Source organism: Trichechus manatus, unplaced genomic scaffold (assembly GCF_000243295.1).
Source record: "Trichechus manatus latirostris isolate Lorelei unplaced genomic scaffold, TriManLat1.0 scaffold00188, whole genome shotgun sequence".
NCBI classification, from domain to species: Eukaryota; Metazoa; Chordata; class Mammalia; order Sirenia; family Trichechidae; genus Trichechus; species Trichechus manatus.
This window is the reverse complement of record NW_004444124.1, coordinates 1,625,642-1,639,472: the sequence shown is the minus strand read 5'-3', so window position 1 is coordinate 1,639,472 and position 13,831 is coordinate 1,625,642.

Sequence of the window (13,831 nt, the reverse complement as noted above, 5' to 3'; positions counted from 1 at the left end):
TTATTTCACTCAGCATAATGTCCTCCAGTTTCATCCATGGTATGAGATGGTTCACAGATTCATTGTTGTTCTTTCTCGTTGCATAGTACTCTGTTGTGTTTATGTACCATAGTTTGTTTATCCATTCATCTGTTGATGGGCATCTAGGTTGTTTCCATCGTTTTGCTATTGTGAACAATGCTGCCATGAACCTGGGTGTGCATATGTCTATTCGAGTGACGACTCTTATTTCTCTAGGATATATTCCTAGGAGTGGGATTGCTGGATCGAATGAACTATACCATTTATTTTAAAGATGCACTGGGTCATGTAAAGCTACTGGAGAGTTCTGTTGGACTGAGGATGATGTTGCAAGCAGCTTGTCCTTTATGTTGTCTTGGATTTTTCCTACTTAGCACAATAAGAATACCAAGGGTCAGCCTTAATGAAGACGGGACTGTTTTGAACTATGATTTGAGGGATGGTGAAAAGACCATATACTGATATCCTTGTGCTCAAAATTGCCCAGTCAGAGACGTATGCTTTAATTCTTTTGAAGATGTTTCATCATGAATTTCTTTTAAAATATGAATACCTCGGGTTTACTGTCAGACAACCGAGAGAAGAGACTAGAATGGCTCCATGGGGGAAGTCCTCATTACCGCTGGGCCTTAAGGAGGAGCTGAAAGGAAGTGGGCTTCACTAAGGGCTCTTCACAGCTGACCCTGGTTCTGCAATGGCAGGAGTTCCTATTGCACACGGCCATAGTGTTACTTAGAGGGTGAGGATAACGCATATACATTTTGCCTGCTTGAAACTGGTTGACAGTTTATTTTTGGGATTTATTATTTTCTCTTAACCCATTAGTTATAATTTTTTCCACCTTTCTCTTCCTTTTCCTGCCAGTCACTGCTCTTTTTTAGGGATAATTTTCTACCAATGTGTTTGTTACAATGCCATCATGTAAAAATGTGGATCCTCACACCTCTTAACCACCATCCCTTCCCCTTCTCAATTCTTGTTCTGCTTCTTGCAAGGTTTTTGAACATGTTGGTAAAGCATTTGAGCCATTTTAGTAAATGAGTTTCCATTTACCAGTGTAGTAAGAGTACATTCAGGGACCCAAAAGTACAGCCATATGATTAAAAAAAAAAACAAAAACCAAGCCAGTTGACGTCAGTTGACTCCTACTCATGGCAACCCCGTGTGTGTCAGAGTAGAACTGTGCTCCATAGGGTTTTCAGTGGCTGATTTTTTGGAAGCAGATGGCTATGCCTTTCTTCTGAGGTGCCTCTGGGTAGATTCAAACATCCAACCTTTGGGTTAGCAGCCAAGCACTTTAACCATTGCACCACCCAAGGAATTCAGCTATAGGATAAACTCTGTAACTTGACAAAGTGAATGCTGGAATCTAGCCTTTCCGTTGAGTTTCTGGGCTTGGCTTGCAGCCCTTTAGGAAGACGTGCAGGAAGGTTACCGTGCTTAGTTGAAGGAAAGTCAGACTGACTCACCCCCTAGAACATATCACACGTTTCCTTTGTCACATCCCTGCCTCCTTCGGTTGTCATGTTGAGAGACATGCCATCTTGTTGCAGAAAGGAGTTTGTTAGCAAGCACTGGCGAGCATCTGGTTGCCTGTACTCCTGTGTACCTCACAGTTGCAGACCTTGAGAAATTTGAGCATTCATCAGAAATGGCTTTCACTTTTAAAAATGTTCCTTCTTAGTTTTGGTTGGTCTTTTTAGGTTAACAAAGAATGTTAGTTCGTTGCTTGGCTATTACGTAGAAGCATAGATTAGTATGTGGAGCATAGAGTAGCATGCGGAGCGTCTCATCCCCTCGTCAGCTGGCAGCTGTGGTAGCTGCTCTGTAAATCTGTTTTCTCTTCCTCTGTCAGAAGGGAGAGAAACTGCTGACATGCTGGATGCTGGAGCACTTGGAGCAAATCTCTTTCCAGCTTGAATGGAGCAGCTAAAGAAATCCACAGAGTAATACATTATTAATTTTTTGCTTCCCTGTTGCTAAGTGCATCTAATGGGGATGCTGAGTACTGCACTGTCTGCCTCCCAGCGGCAGGCGGCAGGCCTGGCATGCCTCACAGTCGCTCTGCCTGCCTGCCTGCTGCCAGCATCAGCTATGCTTGACCTCCAAGCTTCAGGAATGCAGCGCATCACTCTGTTGCTGCAGAGAAGCAGCCACAAGCATTTCTGGTAGCTTATCACGTTGTTGTTGTTGTGTGCTGTTGAGTCGATTTTGACTCATAGCAACCTCATGTGACAGAGTAGGACTGCCAGATAGGGTTTTCTTGACTAATCTTTACAGAAGCAGATTGCCAGGTCTTTCTTCCGCTGTCGTTGGGTAGGTTTGAACCACTAGCTTCCTTTCGGTTAGCAGATGAGTGTACAGCAATCTTTCTACAGCTCAAGCAGCAGATCTCTAAAAAACGAGTACAGGTAGAACTGTTTTGCATACATTTTCAGGCTAGCCATGAAAAGAACTGTCCACAGGTTTAGACAGGTGTCATGATTTATGCTTTGTGATGAAATTTTTTAAATAATTATTTTTGTTAATCATTAAGCATCTTAAACAAGTAAGAAAGACAAATGACCAAATATTTGCAATATATGTGATGGACAAATTAATAAGAAAACAATCAGAAAACAATCAATACCCTAATAGTAAAATGTCAAGAATAAGCAGTTTAAAAAAAAGAAGCACAAGTCTAATAAATAAAAAAAAAAAAAGATTTTAAACATTGCTGATAATAAAAGAAATAAATATGAAAGCATGATTTTTTAAGTGTCAGATTGGCAAAGATGAATAAAGCTCACAGATGGGGCATTCAAAGGAGCAACGTTTTTATAAGGCAAATGGCAGTATTACGATTTTAAAATATTCATGCACATTTTTTTGACATGGCAATTTCACACCTTCTTACTCATCCTAATGTTATTTGACAAACACCAAAGGCTGTTTGTCCAAGAATGTTCAGCACAGCATTGTTTTTGTGGACCCTCAGTGGGTGGCTTACTCTGCCTCTTTCTCCCTCTGGTGTGTGTAGCTCACTGGATTCAGGGCTTGTGTGTATCCCCAGAGCAGACCTAAGATGCTGGACTGTGTCTGGATAGAGAGGAGTCCATGGGTGGTGCAGCTGGTTAAATGATCAGCTGCTAACCGAAAGGTTGGAGGTTCAAGTCCACCCAGAGACATTTGGAAGTAAGGCCTGATGATCTACTTCTGGAAAGTCAGCCACTAAAAACAGTACGGAGCACAGTTCTACTGTAACACACGTAAGATCGCTGTGAGGCAGAGCCGACTTGATAGCAGCTAGTTTGGTTTTTTGGTTTGGTGCAGGATAGAATGGTCACATACATCTGGAACAGATGAAGCCTTGCCAAAATGACGGCTCTCCCCAGGGCTCACGCTGGCCGCTCTGAGATCCTCCTGGAGATCCTGAGCAGGATATACTGGGCCTGGGCTGCTCAGGAAACAGCTGGTCTCCTCCCTCTCACTCCTCTACCACCTCTGCTAAAGCTTAGCGCTGTGAACAGCCTTGTCATGGCCACGCCCTTTAGAAACCTGGGACTGGAGCAGAGTGGCCATCTTGGAGACCCCGAGTCTGACCGAACAGCTGCAGTTCTCTGCTCTGTAATAATTAACCGTATCTCTATGCCAGAGTGTCATCAGATGGTCAGAGTGGTGAGTGACGGGATCACATAGTAGCTGTGCTGTGTTGTGGATATTTCATTTTTAAGAGGCAGCATTTGGAGTTGGAAACCTATTTACATACACTTTGCATTAATTTACATATCGACCTTCTGATAACTAATTCCACATACTTTTCTATGAATTCAGCTTATTAATGCAGCTAACCACAGTCGTAGCCCAGCCTGGTATTAAGGGCATTACACACATGAAATACTGAATAGATTTATAAAAACATAATTATGGTAATTGTAAATCAGATTAGGCTGCTCACAAAAGCAACTGGCAGTAGCTGCTCCTTAGCCCTGATTCCTCATGGGTGGAGTGATATCTCAATTAACAAATTCTGGGGAAATTGTGCCTTTATAACAATTGGCTGAGTTAACCCCCACCCCCAGATAAAAACTTGGAAGGATAAGAAATTAACGTTTATTTACTATCTTTCATTTACTACACACTGTGCTCATGCTGTCATAGTTATTCTTTCATATTTACTATGTTATTTAGTAAGAAATCTGGGTCATTGGTAGAAGTTGGTTGATGTAAGAGAAAAAATTCGTAGCCAAGATCCCCTTGTAGGTTAAGTTATTAAAGCCGCTTAGGGTTTCCAGTGCACAACCTGCAGAACTGTGGGTTGGAGCTCTGAGGTCACCATTTCCTCCCTGTCTCGTTTTTATCCTTTATCCTGTGAGCAACTAGCCCACTATCTGCCTTTCCTGAGAAGAGAAAGTCAGAGACAGGGAGGGGCTACACTGCCCCTGGCCCAGCAATGATCTCATTTTATGGGCTCTACTGGGCATTGGTGGCATAGTGGTTAAGAGCTACGTTTGGTAACCAAACGGTTGGCAGTCTGAATCCACCAGGAGCTTCCTAGAAACTCTTTGGGGCAGTTCTACTCTGTCCTGTAGGGCTGCTATGAGTCGGAATCAACTCGACGGCAATGGGTTTGGTTTGTTTTTTTTGTACTGGGCTTTGGGAAACCCTGGTGGCATAGTGGTTAAGAGCTATGGCTGCTCACCAAAAGGCCATCAGTTTGAATCCACCAGGCACTCCTCGGAAACTCTGTGGGGCAGTTCTACTCTGTCCTATAGGGTTGCTATGAGTTGGAAGCAACTCGTTGGCAACAGGTTTGGTTTGTTTTTTTTTACTGGGCATTGATATTATCCTGGCCTTATTGAGATGACTTACTGAGTACTGGTTTGTACAGCTGAGTTTTAGTAGCATTTTGGGAAATTTTACCCCAGTTACAGATGAAGCATGGCATAGGAGGGATTTGGTCTCAGACAGGTGAAGGAGTCCTTGAAATTCATGCTGCTCTTTGCCGGTCACCTTAAAATTTTGATCTTAATAACAGCTCTTAATATAACTAAATGTATACCTTTTATTTTTGTTTCTGTAATTCAGATATTTATACTAGATTATAGTATAGGCAGGGAGCCCTGGTGCCACAGTGGTTAAGTGCTCTGCTGCTAACCAAAAAGTCGGCAGTTCGAACCCACCAAGCCATTCCATGGGAGAGAGATGTAGCGGTTTGTTTCTGTAAAGATTACAGTCTTGGAAACTCTGTAGAGCAGTTCTACTCTGTCCTATAGGGTTGCTATGAGTTGGAGTTGACTTGATGGCAATGGGTTTTTGGGTTTTATAGTCTAGGCCAGGATTAGTACGTGCTTCCTCCCTTCCCCCCAGAAAAAAATTATGGGAGAATTGGAAATAGTCTGTTAGCTGTATTTCAGTCTGTGCCTCAATTTCCTAAGCCATTCTCTCTGGTCCATAACACCTCTGAAATATATTAAGTCTTTGTTGTTTCATTAGTGTTAATTTGTAGTTTTGAGCAATACCTCTGATGACAGTGCATTTATGGTGTCCTGATGTCTCTTATGTTATTCCTTCTGGTTTTCGAGTTATAGCATGTATTAAGAATGCTTTTGTAGGAAGAACAATTTCTCAACAATTCTCCTGGTGAACACTTTTCTACTGCAGCCCTGGTGCCTGGGACCTTGTTCTGGGACCCTGACCATCAATCATGGGAAGTTCATTTACTCACTGTAGATGAGCCCAGATCTGTGGTAAAGAACTGTTCTTTACCCACTATTGCCACATATGTGACCTTATAAACCTTCAGCACCCAGCTTTTGTCGTGTAGGGCAGCCATGGTGAAATTCCCATCTTTGACTTTGAACAGAGGGCATCCCCCGGCCGAGAAGAGGGAGGGAAATCTCTAGTCCTACCATCAGCACAGCAGGTCAGAACATACCCTTTCCAAAGTAGCAGTGTTCTATGCAGCGGTTATGTTCTGTGTTAATAGAGCATTATGGTTCACTTCCTCCGTGGCCTGATTGGCTTGTGTGGGCTGCTCTGGAGTTCCAAACACTATTGTTTCTGTAAAAAATGTGTGACCACCAACCAACTCATAAACAAGTTGATAGAAGGTGACCACCAACCAACTCATAAACAAGTTGATAGAAGGTAATTCTGTTGTAATTTGGGGTAGACCACCTGGTACATTATTTTAAATTTACTGTATCATGCCACCTTTTATAACAAGTCGTGTGCCTCAGTTCACTTTCTCCCAACATTAGAGTTTTGGTTCAAAAATGTGAGCATTTAGAAGGAACTCGCCAGCATCTTGGAGTTTACTGTGCTCATTGCCCTGCCAAGGTTGAGATGTACTACATCCTCTACTAAATCCTGTCTGTCCAGGAAGCTCTCACTTGCCTTCTCTGGGGATTTCCCTTCCTTTCAATGGCTCTGTGACTTACTGTCCATACTATACAAGTTAGTACTTAACCAGGCCCTGCCTTGTTCTGTTGATTTTTTTTTTTTTTTTAAGTTTTATATCCCGAAATAGATTTTAAATTCCATGAGGGCAGGAGATGTATCTGATGCTGCTTCTGCAATAGCAACACCATTTGGCTCAGTGTTATGTGTCCAAATAAAAAGCTGTTTCTCAAGCTGGCTCACAGGTATCCTGAGGCATTTGGGTGGTGTATGGGGAGTGCCTCACTTACAGGAAAGCATGAAAACTTGCTCATCATCGTCCGGTGTTAATTTCACTCAAAGCTTTGGAGAAAATTATTTATATTAAAATCAATACAGAGAGATTATGGAATAGAAATGAAAGTTCACATGGATTTTTGAGACGAAGTAGTCAACATCAAAGAAATCTCATGTTTGTGAACAGGCCCTTTTGAATGATGCTTCCAGGCTTCCCCAGGGATGCATTGATTCATTCTCTGCTGATGGTTGATGGGGAACTAAGGTTTGAGTTGTAAGAGTATGCAAGTGTTTGAGTGCACTTCGTATATATGAAAGGTCTACAAATTTTAGCGTTATTTCAGTGGGTATTAAGTCAATACTTGTTGATTGATAATCTTATTTTACTGATCTGTCATTTCTTATGGCTTTTTGAAGTCTCCAGCTCTCTACTTAGGTGTGCTTTGGTTAAGAGAGTTAATTTTCTCTTATTTTGCTTAGCTGAATTAATCAGAGTCCTCTTTATTTTAATGTGGCTTCTTTTAAAGTGTGGTTACTAACAAGTTGTAGTTTTAAAGTGCTGTTTATTTGAATACTCACAATGACAGGTTAACCAGAGCCATGATTTATACCTCCTGGGAGTATTCATATACTCCATACTGCATCTGCCTTATTCAGCTCAGCGACTGTACCTCCTAGGATTCTCTGGCTGCTGGGAATGACTCCAATACCAGTGTTCTCTAGGTGACTGTGGAGTCCCTGGGTGGTGGATACTGTTAACATGCTCAGCTGCTAACTGAAATGATGAGGGTGCGAGTCCACCCAGAGGTGCCTTGGAGAAAAGGCTTGACAATCTGCTTTTGAGAAATCAGCCATGGTAAACCCTATGGAGCACAGTTCTACTCTCATGCACGTGGGGTTGCCATGAGTTGGGGTCAATTTAAAGGTAATTGGTTTTTTCCAGGCTGGAATTCCCTCTTATCTGACCCCATCAGTTAACTTACCTAGTTATTGGTCGTATTCACCTCTAGGTCCCTTTGCAGTGTTACTGTCAGTAGTGGACTAGCAAAGGACAGATCCGAGGAAGAACATATGTAAAGGGAGAATGAAAGATTAGCTGGTCTGGGAGTCACATCAGCTGGAATTGTCACTGGGACATAGTAGGGTTGAGTCTAAAAGGAAGAATGAGATCAACCCTGGCAGAATTGGACAAAGAAACAAGGCGTGAGAAATAGTCCTCATTGGTCAAGGTGAATTCCAGGGAGCACCTGCCACTGTGTGGGGCCTAGGGTCATCCCTCTGTAGTCACTTGTCATAAAGGGGGCATTACCCTGAGCCCATTGTCTGACATTACCTGCCTGATTGATAATCTCAGAGCTTGTGTAAGGATATGTGCATGGCGTAGTGAAAATCATATACCATTTCTTGAGCCCTTGTGTGCCAGCTACTGTGCTCAGCACTTCAAATACATTCTTTCATTTAATTTTCCCAGGAACCCTGTGAAATAGTCTTCATCTCCATTTTACAGACAAGAAACTAAAGCATCGAGAGGTCCAGGTTACAGTTGGGAAGTATGAGAGCTGGAATTCAAATCTAGGGCCATGTGACTTTGGAGACCATACTCTCTTCTTGCTCTGGTGACAGATTTGAGCTCCTGTTATGTAACAGGCACTGGGCTGGCTGCTGGAAGCAGTAAACCACCCACATTCTCAAGGAAGATAGCACATCATCTTTATCAGAATGCTAAGGAGATTTCAAAATGACTTAATTAAAAGCACTGCATAAATGCATGACATTATATTAGCCTGGCAACGGTTTCCTGCCAATATATGAAGTGCTAACAATCAATAGGAAGAAGTTTATGGTTATAAAAAAGAAATGAGCAGAGCCATAGAAAGGCTAATTGAAAGCATGGAATGTTAAGAAACTAGCAGCTTTATTTATGGGACGTTTCCAAGATGCTACTCTGGCGGTTGTTGGTTGATTGTGATGATTGATGATATACCTAAAGTAGCTGAGTTACTCAGATAAGTTGCTTTATTTAAAATCATGTCACTCAGAGAACCTTACTTTTATGTACCTGTGGTATGCTGGATATAAAGTGTTATAGAATAAGAGAAGAAATGAATAAAACAAGGGCAATAGCATATGGTTTCAGCACCATTTGTCAGTATTCTGCATATGGGATGTTGTGCTAGAGAGGCTAATGAAAATGTGTGAAGGACAGATAGGGTAAGCGCTTATATGGAAAAATGGCTAGAACAAAGAAAAGGGATGAACTATATTAAAAACATAATAGCTCTATATTAGAGAAGGAATAGAGAGGGACAGATATTAGAAATTTGCTCTTATTCATCAAAATGAATATTTCTCAGTTGACTCAACTCTAAGCTTATGTTTAGAGGACAAATCAAGAGTTTGTACAAACAGTGACTTTCTTATATAACCCATTGAATTTAATCCATAATACTGTTTCTTTGCATTGGTAACTTCTAAAATCTGCCATTCTGCTTCTTAAATTATCTAGTAATTTTTCATCATCGAGCACTTTTTTTTTAATATTGTTTTTGGAGTTATGTCAGTGAAATTAGAAAAACACCTGAAAGATATGCTTGGGAGCAGTCAATATGTAAGTGGTACTATATATTTTCATTTTGCTTAAAATAGGTGGGAAGGGAAGAGAAAGAACCCACCCATCATGATTCTTTTTGAATTTCTTTCTGATAACTATTACTTGTGAAACTATTTGGGTATTGTTTTGCTTCTCTTGTCTAACTGGGGTGCTGTTATTTTGAGGAGTACCTAGCCAGGTATTAGGCCAGTATCATAACTCATACTTGTCTGTTTTGACTTCAGACTCTTGAAACCTTTCCCCCTTTTGTCTACACCGTCTACTGCATCCTCCCTGTTCCTTTCTGGCTTCCCAGACTTGACTCGCCACTGAATGTCCAGCTTCAGCTGCACCTCTTCCATGAACGTAATCCCAGCCGTTCTCTGTATTTGCTGCTCCTCCTTCTGAGCTCCTCTGTGCTTTCACAGCCATCCGTCTTGTTAATCATATGCTGTTTTGCAAACGTCCTTATGTTTCACCATGAATGCATGGCGCTCCAGCTTCATGCATTTTAAACTCTTTGATGTCAAGGATGGTGATTTAAACAACAGCATTTTGCACAAAGGAATTTTTGTAATTCTCTCACAAATCTCTTCGTGTAATTTTAGTATAACTGCCTGGCATTGTAACATTCAAATCCTTTGCACAGTGTTGGGCAGGGCGTGGGAGCATAACATTCACACATTGCTTGTGGGAGTCCTATCTGGTACTCTCCCTCTTGGGAGATCCACTTGGCCATATCTGTTCAAATTGAAATGCATAAACCATGTAACCTGCTGATTCAAGTTTTAGGAGTTTATCCTAAAATATGCTTGTGTGTGTACACAAAGATATGTGTACAAGTACATTCTTTGTATAGTTGTTTGTTTCAGTGAAATACTAGAAACAATTTAAATGTTCATCAACAGGGAAATGGCTAAATACATGGTGGAGCTTTCATATGATGCAGTCCTCTGCACCATTAAAAAGAACGAGGTAGACGTGTATGTGCAGCTGTATTTCTGTGGAATATCACTAATGTAAATTATTAACTAACAAGAACAAGATGCAGAACAGTAGCTAACATTTGTGTAAAAATTAAGTCTGTGAGAGATGGGTCTACATAATTGTGTGTGTGTGTGCGCGTGCGTGTGTTGTCTGTGTGTGCGTACGTGTGTTTGTGCGTGCGTGTGTTGTGTGTGTGTGCGTGTGTGCGTGCGTGTGTTGTGTGTGTGTGTGTGTGTGTGTGCGTGTGTGCGCACGTGCATACAATTGTACATCACCGAAACTTGCCTATAGGGAGGTGTAGGAGGCAGTGAAAATTTACTTTTCACTGTTTACCCTTGTGTAACATTTGAATTTTATTACCATACATACAATTTATCTATGAAAAACGTTTATTAAATTGTTAAAATTCTGAGAGCACACAGTTAAAATTCTCAAGTCTGTAGGCTTAGCAACGGGTAGATGAGATAATGCATGTAAAGAGCTTAGCTAAGTGACAGATATATAATGAGTATTCACTAAATGATATGAGTGCTGGTCATGGTGGTGATGCTGGTGGAGTAGTAATTATGAAGACCTGGGTCGATTTAGTGTATCTCAGTACTTTACACATAGCAGCCCTTAATGGCAGCGAAGAGTGAATGTTCCATGCCCCGCCCCCCACCTCTCTCTACCCTGAGAATCTGAGTAATCTTAAACACATGGTCTCTAGTGTGAAATATGTTTCAGTTCTGGTGCTTTGGTTTAAAAATTGTGATTTTTTTTTCTCTTGTCTTCCATAATATTTTTCTAATTTGTTGTTACCATAAAATAATTGTCAACTACTTAATATCAGGGAAACAATTCAAAGACATTACTGCTCCAGGGGGGAAAAAGATTCTTCAGTCAAAACTTGTGCTCTCAGCACATGAGCCATATTTAACTTGTGACTTTGCTCAAACCTTGGCCACCTAGCTCCAGGTATACGCAAACCCTATTTAGCAAAGCAAGGCTTATTTCTATAAATGAAGGTTAGGATTTAGTATTCCTTTTTGATAATTTATATGATGATTTTTTGATCCCAATAAAGTTGATGAAACTGAATTTTCTTCTAAGGCATGTATATGACTGTCACCTGTTGACATATGACCTGTGAGGGCATTGGTTCCCTGATATGTGTGACCATACTCCAGTATGGTGGTAGGACTGAGTTCCTACTTCCAAGTCAATGTCCTCTCTTCAGGGGCTTTTATTGCTTTGAATGATTATGTCGTCTCTTCAGGGACTTTTATTGCTTTAAGTGATTGGTATATTTGTGAAGTGCTTATCCATTTCAGTTCTGCCCCTCGACCCCGCCCTTCCGCTAGTCTGATCCTTTGTGATCTGTTAGGGCGCTTAGGCTAGAAAGAGAAACAAGTACCTGCCTGGAGCATAAGTGCAGTGCAATGAATTGCGTTTATGTGGCCTTTGTAGCCATGGGCTTGTAATTCCCACAGAATGATTGGCTGGGCCACAATCTTGCAAGGGATTGGTCAGTTTACTATGCAAAGTGAGTGAGTGACTTGCAGTCCACCAAGAGAATTGGATGATTTCTATTCAAATTGAGTGATTTTTGTTCCACCAAGGGGATTGGTCAGTTTGTGGTCCTGGTGGTAGGACCATGACTTGAAATTGACAAGGAGTATGCTTATAAAGGGCCAATCCCACAGAGGTTCAGGGGGACCTCACTACTATCAGGAAGAAGAGTCTGGAGTGGAGCATGTCCTTTGGACCAAGGACCTGGGGTCTTTTTGCTGAGAACCCCCTAGACCCAGAAGAAAGAACATTGAAGACCACGTGATATGGCAAGAGACATTGATGGTGGGCTTGCTGGCCCCACGGAGCGTGTCCTAGTCATTTAGTGCTGCTGTAACAGAAATACCACAAGTGGATGGCTTTAACAAAGAAGTTTATTGTTTCACAGTCTGGTAGGCTACAAGTCCAAATTCAGGGCCCAAGCTCCGGGGGGAAGTCATTCTCTCTCTGTTGACTCTGGAGGAAGGTCCTTGTCATCAGTCTTCCCTTGGTCTGGCAGCATCTCAGTGCAGGAACCTCAGGTCCAAAGGATGCGCTCTGCTCTCGGTGCTGCTTTCTTGGTGGTATGAGGTTCCCATGTGTCTCTGCTCGCTTCTCTCTTTTATATCTCAAAAGAGGTTGGCTTAAGACACTATACACTCTTGTAGACCTCATCAATATAACTGCCACTAATCCATCTTATTACATCATAGTGATAGCATTTACAACACACAGGGAAATCATATCAGATGATAAAATGGTAGACAATCATACAATACTAGGAATCAGGAGCTAGCCAAATTGATACGCACATTACTGGGGGGACATAATTCAATCCATGACAGAGTGAGAACTGAGTGCCTTCGGGCAGGAGGTTTGTCTGCAGAGATAAAAGAGCTGTTAACACCTGCCCAGGCAGGGCAGAGGCCTGAGTGTGCCCCGTGCAAGAGTTGGCATCCATACCCACTGCAGCAGGGGCCTGAGTATAATGATGGGAGCGGGAAGCAAAGGCCAGTGAGGCCCAGAGGCAGCAGAAGCCTTGGGAGCCAGGCAGGCCCCCCGAGCAGCCTTGTGTAGCCAGAGGCAGTGGTCCTGTGAAGACAGCATCTGATATCTAATTTGAACCACGATGTGCCTGCCTAGCAACATAAAATGGACATGGGTTAATTTGGGAAAGGGTAAGTGGTTCTCGTTTTGAGAATCTGTCGTTATTGTTTACTGTTTGCTTTCTATAAATAATAGTGGCTTTCACTTTCCCAATGCTGGGTAAGTGTCTCATGTGTCTGGTTTCATGAACGTAGCACCATAGAAATGGTTGATGCCAGTGGATGTACGTGTCTCATTCCTAGCAGTCTTAATGGCTGCCTGAAGTTTGAGGAGCAGCCTGTCTGCATGTGCAATGCAGATAGACATATGCATACAATAAGTGAGTAAATAAGTACTGGAGAACGATCCACTACTAACCAGCAGGGCGACCACTTACAGGTGCTTCATGCTGATGTTTCTTCTTCACAGTGTTGAAAGCTTTCCAGTTTTGATGGACTGATTCCATGAAGCTATTCATAGATATGTTTTTAATCTTTGTGTCTTGCACTTATGTGTTGATGTTATTTTTTGACCAATTTTGAAATTTAGAATTGATTTCATTAAATGTCTAGATGTCTTTCAGATGGAAATTGTTTCAAGTTCTGTTTCTTCTGAACAAATATTCTTGGGTGAAAATTAACACATTATTGAGCAATTAGTAATCAGTTGTAATGTGGATCATTTTCTGTAATACTCTCACTGCTGCTAGGTGGAATCAGATCATATTGGGTGATTCATTATGTAAAAGTGTGATGGGTTTTTCATTATTTCTGGAGATTAAAATTTTGGAGAAATTATGTAATCAGTAATCGAAGACTATATAATACTTAGCAATTAAAGGGGGATGTGAAAAATTTTAAACTTTAATATGCAAATATAGACCTCATTTTTAATTTCCTGGTGTTGTCAAATGAATAAGTAGTAGTACTTATATGTACAGTAAGTATAGTAGATAGTGAA